General features: G+C 49.1%; 2 long non-coding RNA genes across 2 annotated transcripts in view; both read left to right on the top strand.

Annotated features, from left to right (window-relative positions):
• The window catches only part of LOC105611978 (uncharacterized), a 57316-nt gene that overhangs the window by 28819 nt on the left and 10192 nt on the right, over nucleotides 1-18305 (top strand). Inside the window, exon 3 of the long non-coding RNA XR_006059560.2 lies at nucleotides 12230-12337. This is a non-coding gene — a long non-coding RNA (uncharacterized LOC105611978). The remainder of the gene's footprint in view (nucleotides 1-12229; nucleotides 12338-18305) is intronic.
• LOC132659423 (uncharacterized) lies at nucleotides 1424-12211 on the top strand. Its single transcript, XR_009599871.1, has 3 exons — nucleotides 1424-1538; nucleotides 2310-5888; nucleotides 8216-12211. It is a non-coding gene; the product is annotated as an uncharacterized LOC132659423 (long non-coding RNA).

Raw genomic sequence — 18305 nt, 5'->3', positions numbered from 1 at the left:
TTGCCATTTCCTTCTCCAGGGGATCTTCCCAACCCAGGGTTTGAACCCAGGTCTCCCACATTGCAGGCAGATTTTTTACTGTCTGAGCCAGCAGGGAAGCCCTAGGGTCAGGCCAAGCCCAAATAGGAAAACTAGATGGACCGGCTTTGAGAAGACCCCACACCCGGCGACCCAGGGAGCATACTGACTGTGGATGCTCTGTGCCAGCTGGCTGTCTCATCTCCTCGGGGCATACCCTGTGCCGGCTGGCAGGGACACTGACTGATGACTAAGACATACCTGGCCTTCCCTGGCCCTGCTTCACACACAGCAGAGGCTCAGCCAGTCCCCATTGGCAGCCTGCCTGCCTGTCCAGCTGCTCAAAGCAGAGGCTGAAACCCCCCTGGGTTGCATTTCAGGAGCCCCAGCCTGCTCTCCCCAGGCACTGAGCTCTGAGCAGCACAGACTCTGGGGCTGCGCTCTGCCCAGGTGAGCCACCTGTGGCTAAGGTTTCTCCCTTGGGGTCCCCCTCTCTCTCCACCAGCCTTTTCCCCTCAAATCGCCTCCATCCTGCAAGACTGACAGCTGACTCTGGGCTGGGAACAGAGGATAGGAAGTGGTCTTTGCCTGAAGCCCGTTGCCTTATTTACCCTGGCCACCAGGCCTCTCCCAGCAGCCCTAAGAAAACAGAGGACCGTCCAGAATCAAGTTCTTGCGTGTTTTCTCCCTGGAGGTGGATCAGGTTTTAAAGAAAGGGTTCCTGCGGCCTGCAATACCGTTTTGCTTTGTTTTACCTGTCTCCACCTGCCGGGCAGGGGATTAACCTGCTGGCGGGGGGCCGGGCCGGCAAACTCCATCAGGGTGAGGCGAGCACAGCTCAGGGGTGTGGGTCTGACAGCTCGCGGAGGAGGCCTGTTCTCCTCCACAGAGCTTTGTGCACGGGAGACCCAGGCCCCGATCTGAGTGGGGCTGCAAGTAACTCGATATGTTTTCTTACGTTGCTGTGGACACGGTGTGCCAGATTTAAGTCTCCCGCATCTGTGTCTGTCTGTCGGGTTGTTGCAGGGGGAGGGTTATCAGGGGGAGGGTTATCAGAGGGAGAGGGGAGCGTGCCCCTGTGTCCTTGGTTTTTCCCTATCCATCTTCCTTTTCCCTTGCCTGCACTGCTCACTCTTTGCTGTATATAGCCTGCCACGACAATTTTCGTGTCTCAGCCCCTAACCCTTCAGAGACCACTGTGCTTTGTGCCTCCTATAGAGCGGCTTTACAGACGCCTTCAGGGTGCCCTGTCTGGGACGCCCTGGCGCTGTCAGGGTTAACAGCAGGCCTCTGGAAACTTGAACTTCCCCAGAAGTGCTTGTGCAGCAATTAGCAGAGCCCCACTCAGATACAGAAAAAAGTCCCCTCGATTAAAAATAAACAAGCAGCCAAGGGTATTGGAGCCAAGAGTCACCACTGTGTGCCCCAGGCCTGTGGCGGTTACCCCCTTTGCAGAAAAGCCCGCACCTTCCAGAACTGTGATGGAGAAGCCGGATGCTCTAGCAGGATTCTGAGGAAAGGTGGGAATCTGCTGTCTGGTGAAAACCCATCAGGCTGGGCCTCACGTGTGAGATGCCCAAGGTGCACCGGCCTGAGGGTGGTAGAAAGGGCCGCGCATCGCAGCCTGGGATGATGGATGGATGGCCTTTTCTGGGTGCATAGGAGCCTTGCTTTGCTTTGCTTTGCTGGAGGGAGATACCAGGCTGGCAGACTGTTTGGCACTGCCTGAAGGGTGGTGGGCAGAGATAGCACCTCACCCAGCGCCGCACCCGAGGGGGGCAGACGTCATTCCTAAGGCCCCAAAGCCCTGTAGGACCAGGGCACAGGAATGAAGAGCCTGTCTCTCTGTTTATTTCTTCAGCCCTCGCAGAAGTGCTGCAAAATACAGAACCGCAGGTCTCCTTGCGAGGAGAAGATGTCTTGGGTCATCCTGGGCTATATTTAGAATGGAAAATGTGCTGGCTCAGAGAAAACCGATCATGCGCCCTTCTCCAGGATTCATGCTGAGCTGGGAACCCTGCCCCATCACCCGCCCTTCCCATCCTTCCCACAGCCCTGCCACCTACTTCCTCCTCCAGGGAGCCCTCCCAGCTTGTCAGGAGACCCTGCAGGGAAAGGCCCAGTTTCTCTTGTCAATAAACTTCACAAGCATCTCCCTCTCATGAGGACCATGAGGATATTGTGGAGGGCTGTGTGCAAGGCTGGCTGAGAACTCAGAGCTCAGAAGGGGGTGTTTGACCTGATTGTGAGAATTCCTCGGCTTTCCCCAATGCCCACTTCTGCTTCTCCAGGTGTGAAGGCTGGGGACATCGTGGCAGGGAGTGGACCAACCTGGGTCCAGCCCCTCAGTTGTGCTCTGGGCAGTATTGCCACCCTGAGACTGCTGAGAGTCCCTTGGACATCATGGAGGTCAAACCAGTCAACGCTAAAGGAAATCGACCCTGTTGGCAGGACTGGTGCTGAAGCTGAAGCTCCAATACTTAGGCTACCTGATGCAAGGAGCCAACTCATTTAGAGAAGACCCTGATGCTGAGAAGGACTGAGGGCCAGAAGAGATGGAGATAACAGAGGGTGAGATGGTTAGATAGCATCACTGACTCAATGGGCATGAGTTTGAGCAAACTCTGGGAGATGATGAAAGAGAGGGAAGCCTGGCGTGCTGCTGTTCATGGGGTTGCAAGGAGGGGAACAAGACTTAGCGACTGAACAACAGCAACAGGCACGGAGAGCTTCATGATGGTGATTGTTGGGCCAGTCCCCGTCAGCGCCCTGTCAACTTTTCGTAACCATCAGAATGTTTTTAAGAACCTGGAAGTTCATTGCGTCACTGTTTTGCTTTCGGAGCTGCGCGTGATTTCTCAGAAGGAGCGGCCCAGACCCGTCCTGTCTCCGATGCTGACCCAGCCACGAATTTCCACTTTACTGGGAACAAGGGGTCAGAAGGGGCACCACTGAAGGCAGCATTTGCTGCCCGTGCCCACGGGGACAAGGAGGCGTTGGGGACACGGTGACACTCTCAGCTCTTGGGCACATGTTCTGGGCTGGGGCGCCACCTCCATTTCTGATCTCCACAGCCCCTCTGAGAGGTGGGAATTATTGCGTCCATTTTCCCATGGAGGAAGCCAGGGGGTTAGACGCCTTGTCATGGACCATTCCCCCACCCTCCTTGCCCAGCTCCCCGCCATGGTCTTGCTGGTTCTCCCTGTGACATGCAGCCCTTGTTCTCCTGTGACATCACCCACTTGGCCCCCAGTCCAGCCTCTCGCCCCACTGGACTCATTCTCCACACAAACCAGCTTGATCTTTGGGAAAGACTCTGAGCTGTGCCCTTCTCCTTCTTAGAACCCAATAGTGGCCTCCTGTTGCCCTGAGAGCGGGATTCTGACTCCTCCCTGTGCATGGCCAGCAGCTCCCCTAGGTCTTGGCTGTGGCTCACCCCCTCTACTCAGGCCAGTCCAGCCTCAGGGCCTTTGCACCTGCCGTCTGTGTCCCTGGTGTGGACCCTGGACTCAGTCCATTCCTGTCTCTTTCCAGCAAGGGCTGAGGCCCTGTTCTAGTTGTGGTTAACTCTAAAACCCCCTCTTGCACATCTGTTCTCTCAGGCAGGAAGCAGGCATTCAGGCTCCCACACTGTGAGGCTGGCACCTCCATCCCCAAGACGCAGGCCTTCCCCAGAAGCCTGTAGTCTGCGCCTTTGTCCCAGGGTGAGACAGGCTCCCAAGAATCAAGTCACTTGCTTCCTTCTTGCACAGGTTGTGATGGGCGTGATTCTTCCACCTTGGCCCCTTGGCCAGAACTGAGGCTCTGCAATTAGGGTGATATAGCTCCTCGTTCATGGAGCTTTAGGACATGAACTGACACGTTATGTCCTCAAGGTCTATCCAGAGGGGAAGCGGACCACCTCCACCTGCATTCGATGGCCTTTCTTAAACCCAGCACACTGACGTGCTTTCTGCACTTGGATTTTCCTATTCAAATATTGCATCATCTCAGAAGACAACTCTCTTATAACGAGTGAAGCTTGGGCTGGCTTGACCATCCTGCTCCTGCCCACACACCATTTGATCTATTGTTTTTGTTTAGTTGCTAAGTTGTGTCCAATTTTTTGTGACCCCATGGACCATAGCCCTGCCAGGCTCCTCTGCACGTGGGATTTGCTGGGCAAGAATTCTAGAGTGGATTGCCATTTACTTCTCCAGGTGATCTTCCTGATGCTATTGCTTCAAAATAATTCATTCCCAGTTATCAGGCTCCTGAGACCCACCAGTCACCTGGAAGCAGTCCCATATTTGTTGCTCAGAAAAACTGGCCCTTTCAAAGGGCTCCTCTAGGGTGGCCTGGGACAGTGGCCACCTGGAGGAGACTCTCTGAGACAACAGCTGATCCTTTGCACAAGGTGGTATTTGAGGCCCTCATAGAGGCTTCCCCAGTGGCTCAGCGGGTAAAAGAATCCTCCAGCAATGCAGGAGACACGGGAAACACAGGTTGAATCCCTGGGTCGGGAAGATCTCCTGGAGGAGGAAATGGCAACCCACCCCAGTATTCTTGCCTGGAGAATCCCATGAACAGAGGAGCTTGACGGGCTAGAGTCCATAGGGTCACAAAGAGTTGGGCACGACTAAGCATGCATGCCTGCAAACAGGGCAAATAAGGTTCCCTTTCTCTTACCCTCTGCTGGTTTTACCAGCTTCCCCATCTCTGTGCCTTCTAGCTCAAAACCAAAAATTTCAAATGAAAAAAGAGACAGAAGACAAACATGAAGTAACATTGACTAGTTCGTCGAAGCCATCTTATATTTTACGTCCCTGATTTATTTTATAGCCCTAGTGTCAAACCTTCCTTGTCAATTTAACACGTGAACATTTTTTAAAATTAAAATTCAGTATCATCAAGCAGGTCATAGAGTGTGAGCAATATTCTCTTTGTTCTAAAAATCCTCATGTAATGAAGCTGCCATTCACAATTGTTTTCCAATGACCTGCTTATTAAAAAAAAAAAGAAGAAGATTTTCAAGGAACAGAAAGAGGTGCCTTTTCGCAGCATGCGGTCCAGCAGGAATGAGAAGCTTACCAAGCCCCTGGGAGATGCCGGGGGTGGGGGATGTTGTCAGATGTCAATTTGGACTGAGTGTTTCTGAATACATGTGACTGCTCTTCTTGGGTTCCCTGTGGTGCATTTTATAGACTGATGTCACTTTTTAAGAGAGAAATTATTAGATGAATGTTGATAAATGAACATACATTCAGTGTGCTGGAATCGAGATGAGAACTCCAGTGAAGAAGCAGGAAAAGGCTTTAGAAGAGAGTCGGGGACCAGGGGGCTGGGCTGGGGCACATTGCCCATGACCAGGGCCTTCTGCACCAGAGACAGACCCCTGGAGTCCCCCCTGGTGAGCAAGCCAAGCCAAGGCAGCCTCTGCCGAAAGCCCCAAAGACCCACAGCGAGGGTTGCAGATCACAGCCGGGCCTGGTTTTGGGGGTTTGTTTTCAGTTCCTGAGCCAACATGAAGAAATCTAGTGACTTCTGCATTCGAAGCACTTCAGTCGTGTCCAGCTCTGTGACTCTATGACCCGTAGCCCACCAGGCTCCTCTGTCCATGGGACTCTCCAGACACCAATGCTGGAGTGGGCTGCCATTTCCTACTTTCAGGGATCTTCCCCACCCAGGGATATAGCTCCCATCTCCTAAGTCTCCCACACTGGCAGGTGGGTTCTTTACCACTAGCGCCACCTGGGAAGCCCTAATGACTTCTGGTTCTTTCCAAAAACCAAAGGATCTGGGGGCTTCCCTGGTGATCCAGCGGTTAAGAGTCCGTGTGTCCATGCAAGGGATGTGGGTTCAATCCCGGTCAGCGAACTAAGATCCTACATGTTGCACATCACAGCCAAAAGATCAAACAAACAAAAACCCTACGATCTGGGCTCACAATGTCTGTATCCGTCCACTTAAGTCACTTATTAGCCGCCCAGGGCCCCTCACCTCTTAGCTGCTGAGCCCTATAGTTCTCTGAATTGTGGCCTCACCCCAAGGAATATTTAGACAGGAGGAACAACCTTTCTTCTTTGGAACACCTCACTCCCTCCAGCTAGGGTGGTCCTGGGCAAATCATCCTCAGTCTTCCCATCTCTATAATGGGATGACAGTGGGACCTCATAGCTATGTGGTATGTGTTCACTCGCTCAGTCATGTTTGACTCTTTGTAACTCCATGGACTGTAGCCTGCCACGCTCTCGTGTCCATGGAATTTTCCAGGCAAGAATACTGGAGTGGGCTGCCATTTCCTCCTCCAGGCCATCTTCCCGACCCAGGGATCAAACCCACATCTCTTGCGTCTGCTGCCTTGGCAGGTGGATTCTTTACCACTTGTGCCACCTGGGAAGCCCAGGCCCTCATAGGGTGTCAGTTAAAGCTCCCTCCCCTCTGCTGCATGTCTTTAGGGGCCACCAGTGTATTTTTAGGGAGGGAAGACAATTGGGTACTCTGTGTGCCAGCAGCCTCCCTGCTGGCTTCCTCTTGAATGTCTTGTTGGAGGAGTGAAGACAGAATTATTCAGAAACAAGTGATTTCCCAGCTGTAGGCTCCTCTGTGATGACAAAGGACTCCCTCAGCCCAGATTGGTGGTGAGGCAAGAATTACATGCTGCAGAGAGGCTGCTGGGACCATCTTGAGTTTGTTTGTAACTAATCTCAAATAATTTAGATCTTTTTAATTCACAGCAAATCCTATTCCTTCAACAACATCTGCGGTAAAATAGCAGGAACACGTGTGGAGACCAAGTGTTGGGGGGTGGGGAGGTGCTTTTTGTTTTCCCACCACTGAATCCATAGTTACCCTCTCAGTTGAAATCTTATCGTATTTAACTGGTTCCACATAAACAGATCTGTGTATATTTTCAGTAGTTTCATCTGAAACCGGTTAAGAACAGATGTGCAGAAGGTTGCTCAGCACTGATCCATTTAAATGTATTTTTCCACGAGCAGTGTTTTTCCTTCAGCCCTTCCTTGAGAGAGAAAAACTTAGGAAAGTGGGACCTTTATTAAGATGTATATTACATGCTTCTAAGTCTCAGCAACCAGTGCTTTGCTATCGGTTTTCCAACAGCTCTTTGGCACATGGGGCTGTGAGTACTGGGTGTGCATTGATGTGATGGGCGGTGTCTGCCCCGAGCCTCTGTGGCTGGCAGGATGGGCTCTTAGCTCTTCTGGATGCCGCCCATGTGAAGGTGGGCCAGTCTTTCCCAGCTGCTGCGGAATCAAGTAGCCTCTGTCCAAAGGCTGGAGTAAGTTATCTGCTTCTTTGACCCTTTAATTTTTTTAAGCAGGGGGGGAAAAAAAAAGAAGAGGGAGAGGGGAATGTAAAAAACTCCTCTAACTCAATAGCAACCAAAAACAAATCATCTGATTTTTAATTGGGCAAAGGACTTGAATAGCTATTTCTCCAAAGAAGACAAGCAAATGGGCAACATGAAAAGATAGTATCGCTGAGAATTCGTGCTCATACACAGTTGCTAAGTCATATCTTTGACTCTTTGTGACCCCACAGACTGCAGCTCACCAGGCTTCTCTGTCCATGGGATTTCCCAGGGAAGAAAACAGGGCTGGATTGCCATTTCCTTTTCCTGGGCATCTTCCAGACCTAGGGACTGAACTCGAATCTCCTGTGTGGCAGGCGGCTTCTTTACCACTGAGCCACCAGGGAAGCCCCACTGAGAATTAGGGAAATGCAAATCAAAACTATAAGGGGGATATCACCTCATACCCAAAGGAGGCTTAGTATTAAAATTAAAAAAAAAAAGAAAAGAAAAGAAGTATTGGCAACGATGTGGAGAAATTGAACCCCTAAACACTGCTGGTGGAAATGTAAGATGGTACAGCTGCTTGTAGAAAATGGTATGGAGGGTCCCCCCCAAATTAAAAATAGGACAACTGTGTGATCTAGCAATTCCTCTTCTGGGTATATGGACAAAAACATTGAAAGCAAGAGCTTCCCAGGTGGCTCAGTGGTAAAGAATCCACCCGCCAATGTAGGAGACGCAGGAGACGTGAGTGTGATCGTTAGGTGGGCAAGAACCCCTGGAGGAGGAATAGCAGCCCAGTCCAGTATTCTTTTTTTTTTTTTAATTAATTTATTTTTTATTGGACCAGTCCAGTATTCTTGCCTGAAAGTCCCGTGGACGGAAGAGTCTGGCAGGCTACAGTCCATGGGGTTGCAGAGAGTCGGACACGACTGAGCCCGCATGCATTGGAAGCAAGATCGCAAAGAGACTGTTTCACGCTCATGTTCACAGCAGCCGTCTTCACAACAGCCAAAAGGTGAAAGCGCCCCAAGCATCCATCGACAGATGAATGGACAATCATTCAGCCCTTGAAAGGGAACTCAGACGCATACCACAACATAGATGGACCTCGAGGACATCACGCGAAGTGAACTAAGCCAGTCACAGAGAAGACAAATCCTGTATGATCCCACTTAGAGTAGGCAAATTCACAGAAACAGAAAAGGGAGTGGTGGCTGCCATGGGCTGGGAGGTGGGAGGGGGAAATGACTGTTTAATAGGCACAGAGTTTCAGTTTTGTGAGATGAAAAATTTCCGCAGACCTGTCGCATAACAATATTTATGTATTTACCTTTGAATGTACACTGAAAATGATTAAGATGTTAAAAATAAAGCTGGGGGAAGGAGGATCTAATCACGATACTCATCTTAGGGATGGCGAGAAGATTCTGTGAGATAAGGCACACTTAGCAGGAATTTGCCTTTTCATACTGTAAAAAAAAAAAAAAAAGCTGTGACAAAACTAAACAGCATATTAAAAAGCAGAGATATTACTTTGCAGACAAAGGTCCGTCTAGTCAAAGCTATGGTTTTTCCAGTAGTCATGTACAGATGTGAGAGTTGGACCATAAAGAAAGCTGAGTGCCGAAGAATTGATACTTTTGAACTGTGGTGCTGGAGAAGATTCTTGAGAGTCCCTTGGACAGCAAAGAGATCAAACCAATCAATCGTAAAGGAAATCAATGCTGAGTATTCATTGGAAAAACTGATGTTGAAGCTGAAGCTCCAATACTTTGGCCACCTGATGTGAAGAGCTGACTCATTGGAAAAGACCCTGATGCTGGGAAAGATTGAGGGCAGGAGAAGGTTGGATGGCATCACTGACTCAATGGACATGAGTTTGAGCAAACTATGGGAGATGGTGAAGGACAGGGAAGCCTTTGCGTCCATGAGCTCCCAGAGTCAGACATGAGTGAACAACTCAACAATAGCAAAAAGCAGGGCTTTGTCTTGTGGGCCGTGGAGATGATAACTAAGGTGAAATGAGATAAAGTGGATTGTTTCCCTGGTTTTGAATTTCTGTTTTCCAGAAGGTTCCTCTCCCACTTCCTACTGCTCATGGGACAGAGTTCATCCAGCCTCCCAGGTCCCTGTCATAGGCTGAGCCCCCTCGAGGAGTGTCCCTGTGGGCCACTGTGGGCCTCTCAGCCCATGCCTCTGGGGCGCAGAGTTCTGCCCCTCCGGCCAGTTTCCTTGCGGCTGGCACTGGCTGTGAGACACTGCCGGGCTCCTTCTAGTGGCCTCTGAACAAGCCGCAGAGCCCCCAGCGCCTCCTGTCTGCAGGCGCTCCTGCCACTGAATTTGCCCTGCATTGGGAGGAGGGGAAGGAGGGCCTGAGCGGGTGGCATGATAACAGGTGAGCCTCGGGGCTCCGTGCCACCTGCTTGCAGCCCCAGTTCTGCTGCTTGTGGAACCATTGAGCCCCGTTGTGTCGCAGGCACAAAGGGTGGGGCATAGTGGGGCTTCATCCACTAAAGATTCCAGATCTTTCAGGGGGCTTTTCCTCCTGATTTCTCTCCAGCCTGCTCCCTTCCGCAGGGCACAGCATCCAACACACTGGACGTGCCTGAGTTTGCTCGGTCCCTAGCAGGACACTGGGAGCATGTCTGTTTTTTCACAGGAGCTGGGGGTGGTATGTTCTGGGCTCTAAGAGCAGCGTGAGGCTTGGAGGCCCCTGGCAGAGCCATGGAAGGGTGGTCATTGGCAAGACTGGCATTTCTCTCATCTGACTGGAGGAGACCCTCTGGCAGGGCTTGGACTCAGCTGAGCAGAAAGATGAGCAGTTGACTTGGGATGTGACTTTACATTCCTGGCAAAGTAACACCACATTTGTCTTAAAGAGAAGGAAAGAACAAAATCAAACCGTTCGTTAACATTTCAAAGAGGTTAAAAGAGCCACTTGGGTTCCCACTTGGGTTCCTCTCCTGGTCAGTTCTATGATGAGGGGATGCCAAGGGCTTCTCTTGCCGGCGGAGAATTGTGGGGCGTCTCTCTGCTACCAGGGTCCCAGCCTCTGATCCATTTAGGAGACGGTTCTGGGAATTCACACTTGTCTTTGGAAAGCTTGATCTTCTCCAAGTTTCTCATATCCCTTCTGTATTTCCTTCCCATGCAGATTCTCTTGCTGGCTGTTTTTGCTGTTGTTTTCAGAAGTTAGTATTCACAAGCTTTGATTTCTAGGACCAGTTCTGGACTTTACAGGAGCGAGAATCAACAGGCTCAAAACTCGGCTTCGTTACTCATTTGACTCAAACGTGTTCAGGGCAACACCCCGAGCCACTGCCAGAAACGAACGTCCCCAAAGTGGGGCTCTTGCCTGGAATCTCACCACTCAACCAGGAGACCTGAGCACACTTAGCCAAGTGAGAAAGATGCCCATCTCTTCCCTCTGGAATAGAGACCCCAAGATGGGCCTGGGCACTGTCCCGCTCTGCCTCCGTCTTCTCCAGCCTGCTTCCAGATTCCTTTCCGTTATTCACGTTGCTACCCCCTCATCCACCAGGATTTTCAGAATCCACACACATTCATCCATCACTCCCGTTTCCAAATATTATCTTTATCAATACAGTGGTGTTTCCCTAAAATGAATGACAGCTCCGTGGCCTTTGCTTTCAGCCACAAATGAAAGGGGGCTTAAAAGTGTGTGTGCACGTGTGCTTGAGTGCAGGCCTGCTCCATGCGCATAGTTCTAATGGAGACCAGGGTAAATTACAGAGAATGGTCACATAATGATTACAAAAACGTACACGAGGCATAACCCATGAGTGAGCTACATTTTGTTCGAAGCTGAGCTACGCCTTTGTGCCGGAACGCAGTCATCTGTAGCAATGACTAATAATATAGTTGAGGATCTGTTCACATTTTCCCCGTTTTGTGCCTATTTTCATAAGTTAATAACTCAAGCATGAAATTGTTTCAGGCTGAAAACTTGGTGGTGAGAGCACGGCAAACTGTGTGGGAAACAGCTTTGTGTTGTTGTTGTTACTTAATTTAGCTTGGCTGTTTTTTAAGTTACGGGAGTAGAAATGTCCATACGGGTTTTCTTGAGCTGTGTGTGTTTGTGAAGCCCAAGAAAGTCTGGGATTGTGTTAGACAAGGCACATTTTTAATAGCTACAGAGAGAAGCTGTCCTTCGTGCATGTGTGTGCTTTAGCTTAGTACAAGTCGATTTTGTTGAGGTGGGTAGGTTTGGATGATATTCAATCAGAACGCCATGAATGACATCATCCTGGATTCACCTGCCTTCAGCGAGAAAACGTCTATCCTAGATCAAAGAGCCTGGTGAGCACGCAGCTGCCTTAAACAGATGAGGACAGGAACAGGGATGGAACCTACCGCTGGGTCAGGAGCAGTGGAAGGAGCAGAAACAAGATGCATGGTCGCTCATAATTGTTCATCCCTCCTGGCGCTGGATTTGCTGGGCATTGTCCTGTGTCTCCCTAGAGGTCCAGACGGTAAAGAATCTGCCTGCAATGCAGGAGACCTGCGTTCAGTCCCTGGGTCAGAAAGATTCCCCTGGAGAAAGGCATGGTTATCCACTGCAGCACTGCTGCTTGGGACAGTGACCTCTGTCATGACCCATTGACAGAGGAGTCTGGCGGAATACAATCCACGGGGTGACAAAGAGTCAGACACGACGGAGCAGCTAACACTCACTGCATCCTGAGCCAGAGAAAGTCTACCTGCAGGAGACCGGAGTTTCTATAAGTCTTTACAATCTTTTTCTTTCCTTTTCTTTTACTGGGGCAAAAGACTGAAAAATGCAGAGAATAATAAAACAAAGGCCTAAGTACCCACATTCCAGAATTTGCAAAGGTTAGTATTTTGTAAGGATGACTCTAACATTGCTCATAAAGTGTTCCCCTTATTTCACAGATGGGCAAAGTGAGGTGAAGCACGAGGGGATAGGATGTGACTGAGCCGTACAGCCTCCAGCATCTTGCTCCTGGACGGACTGGATCCTACAGGGAGACTCTGGAGCTGGTAAGACAAGCATTCTCGTCTGACTTTAAAGATGAAGAGCTTGGAGCCCCCAGTGCGTGCAGGTGCTGTCCTCCATGTTCTGAGCCCTGTGCTGGACTAGGAGGACAAAACAGAACGCAAAGCCCACAGCAAGTGGGACCCCCATGATGAGGGCGCAGAGAGTGCCTGCCTGGAGGGGAAAGGTTCCCTGCAGCCAGGGCCAGCTTCCCCAGGCTTCTGATCCAGGCGCAACCCAGCAAATGCTTCCGGAGATGCCCCATAGAAAAACTGTGTACTTCCTAAGGCATATCTGAGCCAATGGCTCAAATTATGGATCATTACCGAAGAAAAACACAATATCCTGCCATCCAGTGAGATGATGTGATGCTTTTTATTTTTACTAGTAGATTGCTCCATTTATAAATCTTTGATAAAATCCTACCCCCACCAAAGAGCATCTGAATCCATCAATTAAAAAAAAAAGTGAAACTGATGAGGAATGAGAGCTGGCTTTCTGTGAGTTCCTAGCTTCTCAGGCTACAGTTCCGGAGTGGCATCAGTGGAGCCTGTGCTAGGTTGCATCATATTGTGCTAAGCCACCTGCGTTCTGAGGGCGACAGGAGCCGGCTTGGGGTCCACCAGCTGGAATCTCAGAAAGCCTGCTCTCTAAAAATACCTGGCTCTGCAGATTCACCTGGGGCCCAGGGGGCTTCTTGATTGATAGCTCCCTTAGGCACCAACCCAAGTTCAAAAAGGAAAAAAACACTGCCTTTTCACCTTGATTGATTTTAGCTCCGGAGAGTTTTCACTGGTCCTTTCAAAGGGATAGAAACTCCCTGGAATTATTTTAGGAAAAGTAAAAGACAGCAAAATGAAGCTAGAAGTCAGGCTTCATCAGAGGCTCGGGCTCCAGCGTGCAGGACAAGACGCCCAGCCTCCCTCCCCACAATCAAGGTCACGGTTAGGCGGCACTGGCATCTCCGCGGGGTCTGGCACACTTGGACAGGATGAGAGGCTGGTGGCGGGGCTGCAGCCAGCCCCTCTCCACCCCAGCCTGGAGGCTAGCTCTTCCGCGCATCCACGGAGCAAGAGGAGGGCAAGTAACTTTCCAGTCCCATCGTGTAAGGGAGAAAGCCACGTCCAATTGGTCTGAAATGAAGCACACAGGCCTGGTGCTCAGGGTTTCAGCGTCCTGGTGTGTGCAAATGAGTTGTCCCTGCAGCGATATACAAAGCACTGTTTGGGAAGAAAAGTACCTCCTCCTAGTCTTGTTGCTTCAAAGACAAAAACCACAGGTTCCTGACAAGGGGCATGGGCTTTATCAGCTACAGCAGGCCCTTCCTGGCCTCAGCCTGATCGCTTCCTCTCACCATAGGCAGAGACACAGACGGAAGGCACAGCTCAGGCCCTGACATAGTCGCAGAGTTGTGTTCAATCCTCAAAAAAGCATTCAGAAGACTTTGCTGAGTCATGATGTAGTCTGCCTTCCTCCCTTCAGTTGAGCTGGGCACTGAGCCGCCTTCAAAGTCACCTCAGTCCAATGACAAGCAAAACTAAAGAGGGCAGGGCAGTTGAAGACACCATACTAACTTCATAGACTTCCCTGGTGGCTCAGCGGTGAAGAACAGCCTGCCCACCCAGAAGACGAAGGTCAGTCCCTGGGTGGGAAGGAGTCCCCGGAAAAGGAATGGCAACCCATGCAAGTATGCTTGCCCGGAAAATTCCATGGATAGAGGAGCCTGGTGGGCTACAGCCCATGGGGTCACAGAGTCGAACACCACTGAGCAACTAGACAACAGCAACATGCTAACTTCTTAGTCTGGTGCCTCCAAGAAAACACAGATCTTTGGAAAGACTGTTTCTAGATCCACTCCAGATTGCTTTAAGGTGGGAAGTTTTCTGCTGCTGGAGGTGGCCTTGTGTGACCCTGGGAAACTGGCTCTATCATGGCCCTGAGAAGAGGCAGGGAAGAAATTAAGACAGTTACTTGAATGGATTCCTTGAACACGCTTTCAAAAGATTTGGTTAACAATTGCCTCATCGTTTGTAAAACTCATCAGCCAAGGGTGAGAATTCCGGTTGCTCCATGTCCTCATTAATGTTTACTATGGTCAGGTTTTTTGCTCTCATCATCCTAATGCATGAATAGTGAGATTTCTTTGTGATTTTAGACTCCCTGAAGTAGATAACAGTAGCCCACTCCAGTCTTCTTGCCTGGAAAATTCCACAGACAGAGGCGCCTGATGGGCTGCAGTCAGTGGGGTTACAAAGAGCTGGACATGACCAAGTGACTGAGCACATACACACATAGAATTTAAAGACTTTCATTCAATTAAAAAAAAATACTCATTTAAAATACTGAATTTTCTAACCTATGAGCACTGCTGCTGCTGCTAAGTCGCGTCAGTCGTATCCGACTCTGTGCCACCCCATAGACGGCAGCCCACCAGGCTCCCCCGTCCCTGGGATTCTCCAGGCAAGAACTCTGGAGTGGGTTGCCATTTCCTTCTCCAATGAATGAAAGTGAAAGTGAAGTCGCTCAGTTGTGTCCGACCCTTAGTGACCCCATGGACTGTAGCCTACCAGGCTCCTCCGTCCATGGCAAGAGTACTGGAGTGGGTTGCCACTGCTTTCTCCAACCTATGAGCACAGTATCTATTTATTTAGGTTCTTTTTAATTTCTCTCAGCAGTGTTTTATAATTTTCAATGTATAGCTATTGTCCATCTTTTGTCAGATTTGCCCAAAGTATTTTATGCTTTTTGATACTATTGTAACAGCTATTTTTAAAATCTCAATTTTCAGTTGTTCACTGAAAGTATACATTTTTTATTCATTAATCTCTTACCCCATATCTTCACTAAAGTCACCTTTTACATTCTAGTAACTTTTTGTTTCTATAGGATTTTTTACATAGATTCTCAGTTCAGTTTAGTTCAGTTCAGTCGCTCAGTCATGTCCGACTCTTTGCGACCCCATGAACCGCACACACCAGGCCTCCCTGTCCATCACCAACTCCAGGAGTCCACCCAAACCCATGTCCATTGAGCTGGTGATGCCATCCAACCATCTCATCCTCTGTTGTTTCCTTCTCTTCCTGCCCTCAATCTTTCCCAGCATCAGGGTCTTTTCAAATGAGTCAGCTCTTCGCATCAGGTGGCCAAAGTATTGGAGTTTCAGTATGTCATCTGCAAATGAGGATGGCTTTACTTCTCTAGTTCCAATCTAGAACTTTTTTATTTTTATTTCTTGCCCTATTGCACTGGATCAAATCTTTAGTACAATGTGAAATAGAATCTGTGAAAGTTTCTCATCTTAGGAGGAAAATATTCCATCTTTCACCATTAATAATGATGTGATTAGCTATTAGTTTTTAGTAGATGCCCCTTATCAGATAGAGAAAGTTCCCATCTATTCTTAATCTGCTGAGAGTTTTTATCAGGAATATTAACTGGATTATATCAAGTGACTTCTTGCATATATTGAGACCATAAATTTCTAGTGTCATCATTTAGCAACTTTGAGTCAAGTCTAGAAGATTAACCTCTTAATATATCTCTTTTCCCTTCCTGTTTATAACTGCCTTAAATATTTCTTCTACATATATTGTGATTCACATTAGCAGTGCTACATTTTTTGCCTCAACTGTCAACATAATTTAGAAAAATGAAGAAAGAAAGTCCATTGTATTTACCAGTATTACCAGTATTTTTGCTTATTGTGTTATTTCTTCCTTATTGGTGTTCCAGAAGTCTTTCTTCTATTGTTTCTTTTTTTGTCCAGGAAACTTCTTTTAGCTACTCTTACGTGGTATATCTGCTAGTGACAAGTATTCTTCATTTTTTGGAAATGTCTTAATTTCCCTTTCATTTCCTTCCAGTGAAGGATCCTTCACTGGAAAAGACCTTTCAACTGGATACAGGAGTTTATGCTAACAGTTCTTTTCTACATACATTGGAGCAGTTCTTTTCTTTCAGCACTGGAAAGCACTCTGGCCTCACTGGTTTCTAATGAAAATGTGCTGTCATCCAAATCTTTTCTGCTGTAGGTAATGTCACCTCTCTGTTTTATATGTATGTATATGTTATATATGTATATATGCTTTATATATATCAGAGAAGGCAATGGCACCCCACTCCAGCACTCTTGCCTGGAGAATCCCATGGACAGAGGAGCCTGGTGGGCCACAGTCCATGGGGTCGCTAAGAGTCGGACATGACTGAGCGACTTCACTTTCACTTTCACTTTATATATATGTGCTTTATATATGTGTGTGTGTGTGTGTGTGTGTGTGTGTGTGTGTGTGTGTGTTGTGCTTAGTCACTCAGTCGTGTCTAACTCTTTACGATGCCACGGACTGTAGCCCGCCAGGCTCCTCTGTCCCTGGGAATTCTCCAGGCAAGGATACTGGAGTGGGTTACCATTCCCTTCTCCAGGGGATCTTCCTGACCCAGGGGATCTTCCTGACCCTGGGTCTTCTGCATTACAGGCAGATTCTTTACCGTCTGTGAGCATTTATCAGTTGCTTTCTTCATTCAGTTTGAGATGACCCTGGTTCTTGGTATGATGAGCAATTTTCTACTGCAAACTTGACATTTGGGGTGTTCCCTTTAGAGAGTCTGTATCTTATTTCCATCTGTTTTCACTGGCTCCCTCTGACGCTGCAGGCGAAGGTGCAGGAGGGTGGGGGTGGCAGTGAGCTGCTGCATTACTGCCGGTGGCGGTGGAGGTCCAGGCCTCTCACTTGGCCTCTGTTGACACCAGAGGAAGGGGTCTCCTTACCGCTGCGTGGGAGTGAAGCTCAGCGCCCTGCCTCGTGCTCGGCCTCCACTGATAGCGCCCCCATGGGGAGGTGTCAGAGTGCTTCATTGCTATTCTCCACATGGCCTTGCTGCCCCTGAGAGGTAAAAGGGTCCTGACTCACCAGTGGGCCTCCCAGATACCACCCTCACTGGGCAGGAAGGAGCTCCTTGTTGCTGTGTGTGGGGATGAAAGTCTAGGCTCGAGATGAGGTCTCCACTGACCCTGGGGAGGAGCTTGCTTCCACTGGGTAGGGATGAAAGTTCTGGCTCCCTGCTCAGCCTTCTCAGATACCACCCTGGGATGGGCGGCAGGTAGGGTGGTTTGGGGCACCTGGTTTCAGCCTGGTCTGAGACTGGATGGACAACTGCGCTCCCCATGGCCTTTGCTGACTGAACTTGGTTCTCCTGCATTGCAGGCAGATTCTTTACAGTCTGAGCCACCAGAGAAGCCTGATGATGTAGTTTCTTTGATGCTTGGCAAAACTGGAACAGTTATTGCCTAAAACTTTTATTTCTTAGTGGGCTGCCCTTTTCCAGGCTCTTTGGCTAGAGAGAGCAGTATCTTGTGGGGACTTCTCCTGTGTCTGCTCTCTTTCAGAATCTGAGTTCCCAGCTTCTTCAGTGAGATGTCTAGGATACACAAGACAAAAGGAAACCAGAGATCTCACCTCTCTGTTCCACTGGTCCCAAGGTTCCTATTAGACTGTCTTTTCTCTACTTTCTAGAATCCTCTTACTATTTGTTTTGTATATGATATTCAGGGTATTTAGTCGTTGAGAGCAGGAGAAACGGATAAATATGTCTGTTCCAACTTCCTGGAAGAGAAAGTTCTCATCTCACTTTTGGGATGCATTTACAAGTAAGTTGCAATGATTCACTCTTAAATACCTCAGCCTATGTATTATTAACTACAGTTCAGTATTCCTAAGAGACACGGGTTCGATCCCTGGGTTGGAAAGATCCGCTGGAAGAGGGCGTGGCAACCCACTCCAGTGTTCTTGCCTGGAGAATCCCATGGACAGAGGAGCCTGGTGGGCTACAGTCTATAGGGTCACAAAGAGTCAGGCACAACTGAAGTGACTTAGCATGCATGCATGCACATTTGCTTACATCTTTCTAAGTTAAGCATTGTACATACATGAAAAAGTACAAATCTTAAGTGGACCATTTGATGACCATAGCCCACCC

This window comes from Ovis aries, chromosome 3, assembly GCF_016772045.2.
Source record: "Ovis aries strain OAR_USU_Benz2616 breed Rambouillet chromosome 3, ARS-UI_Ramb_v3.0, whole genome shotgun sequence".
Taxonomy (NCBI): domain Eukaryota; kingdom Metazoa; phylum Chordata; class Mammalia; order Artiodactyla; family Bovidae; genus Ovis; species Ovis aries.
Note: the sequence above shows the minus strand (reverse complement) of the source record. Positions and strands in the feature narration are given on the sequence as shown.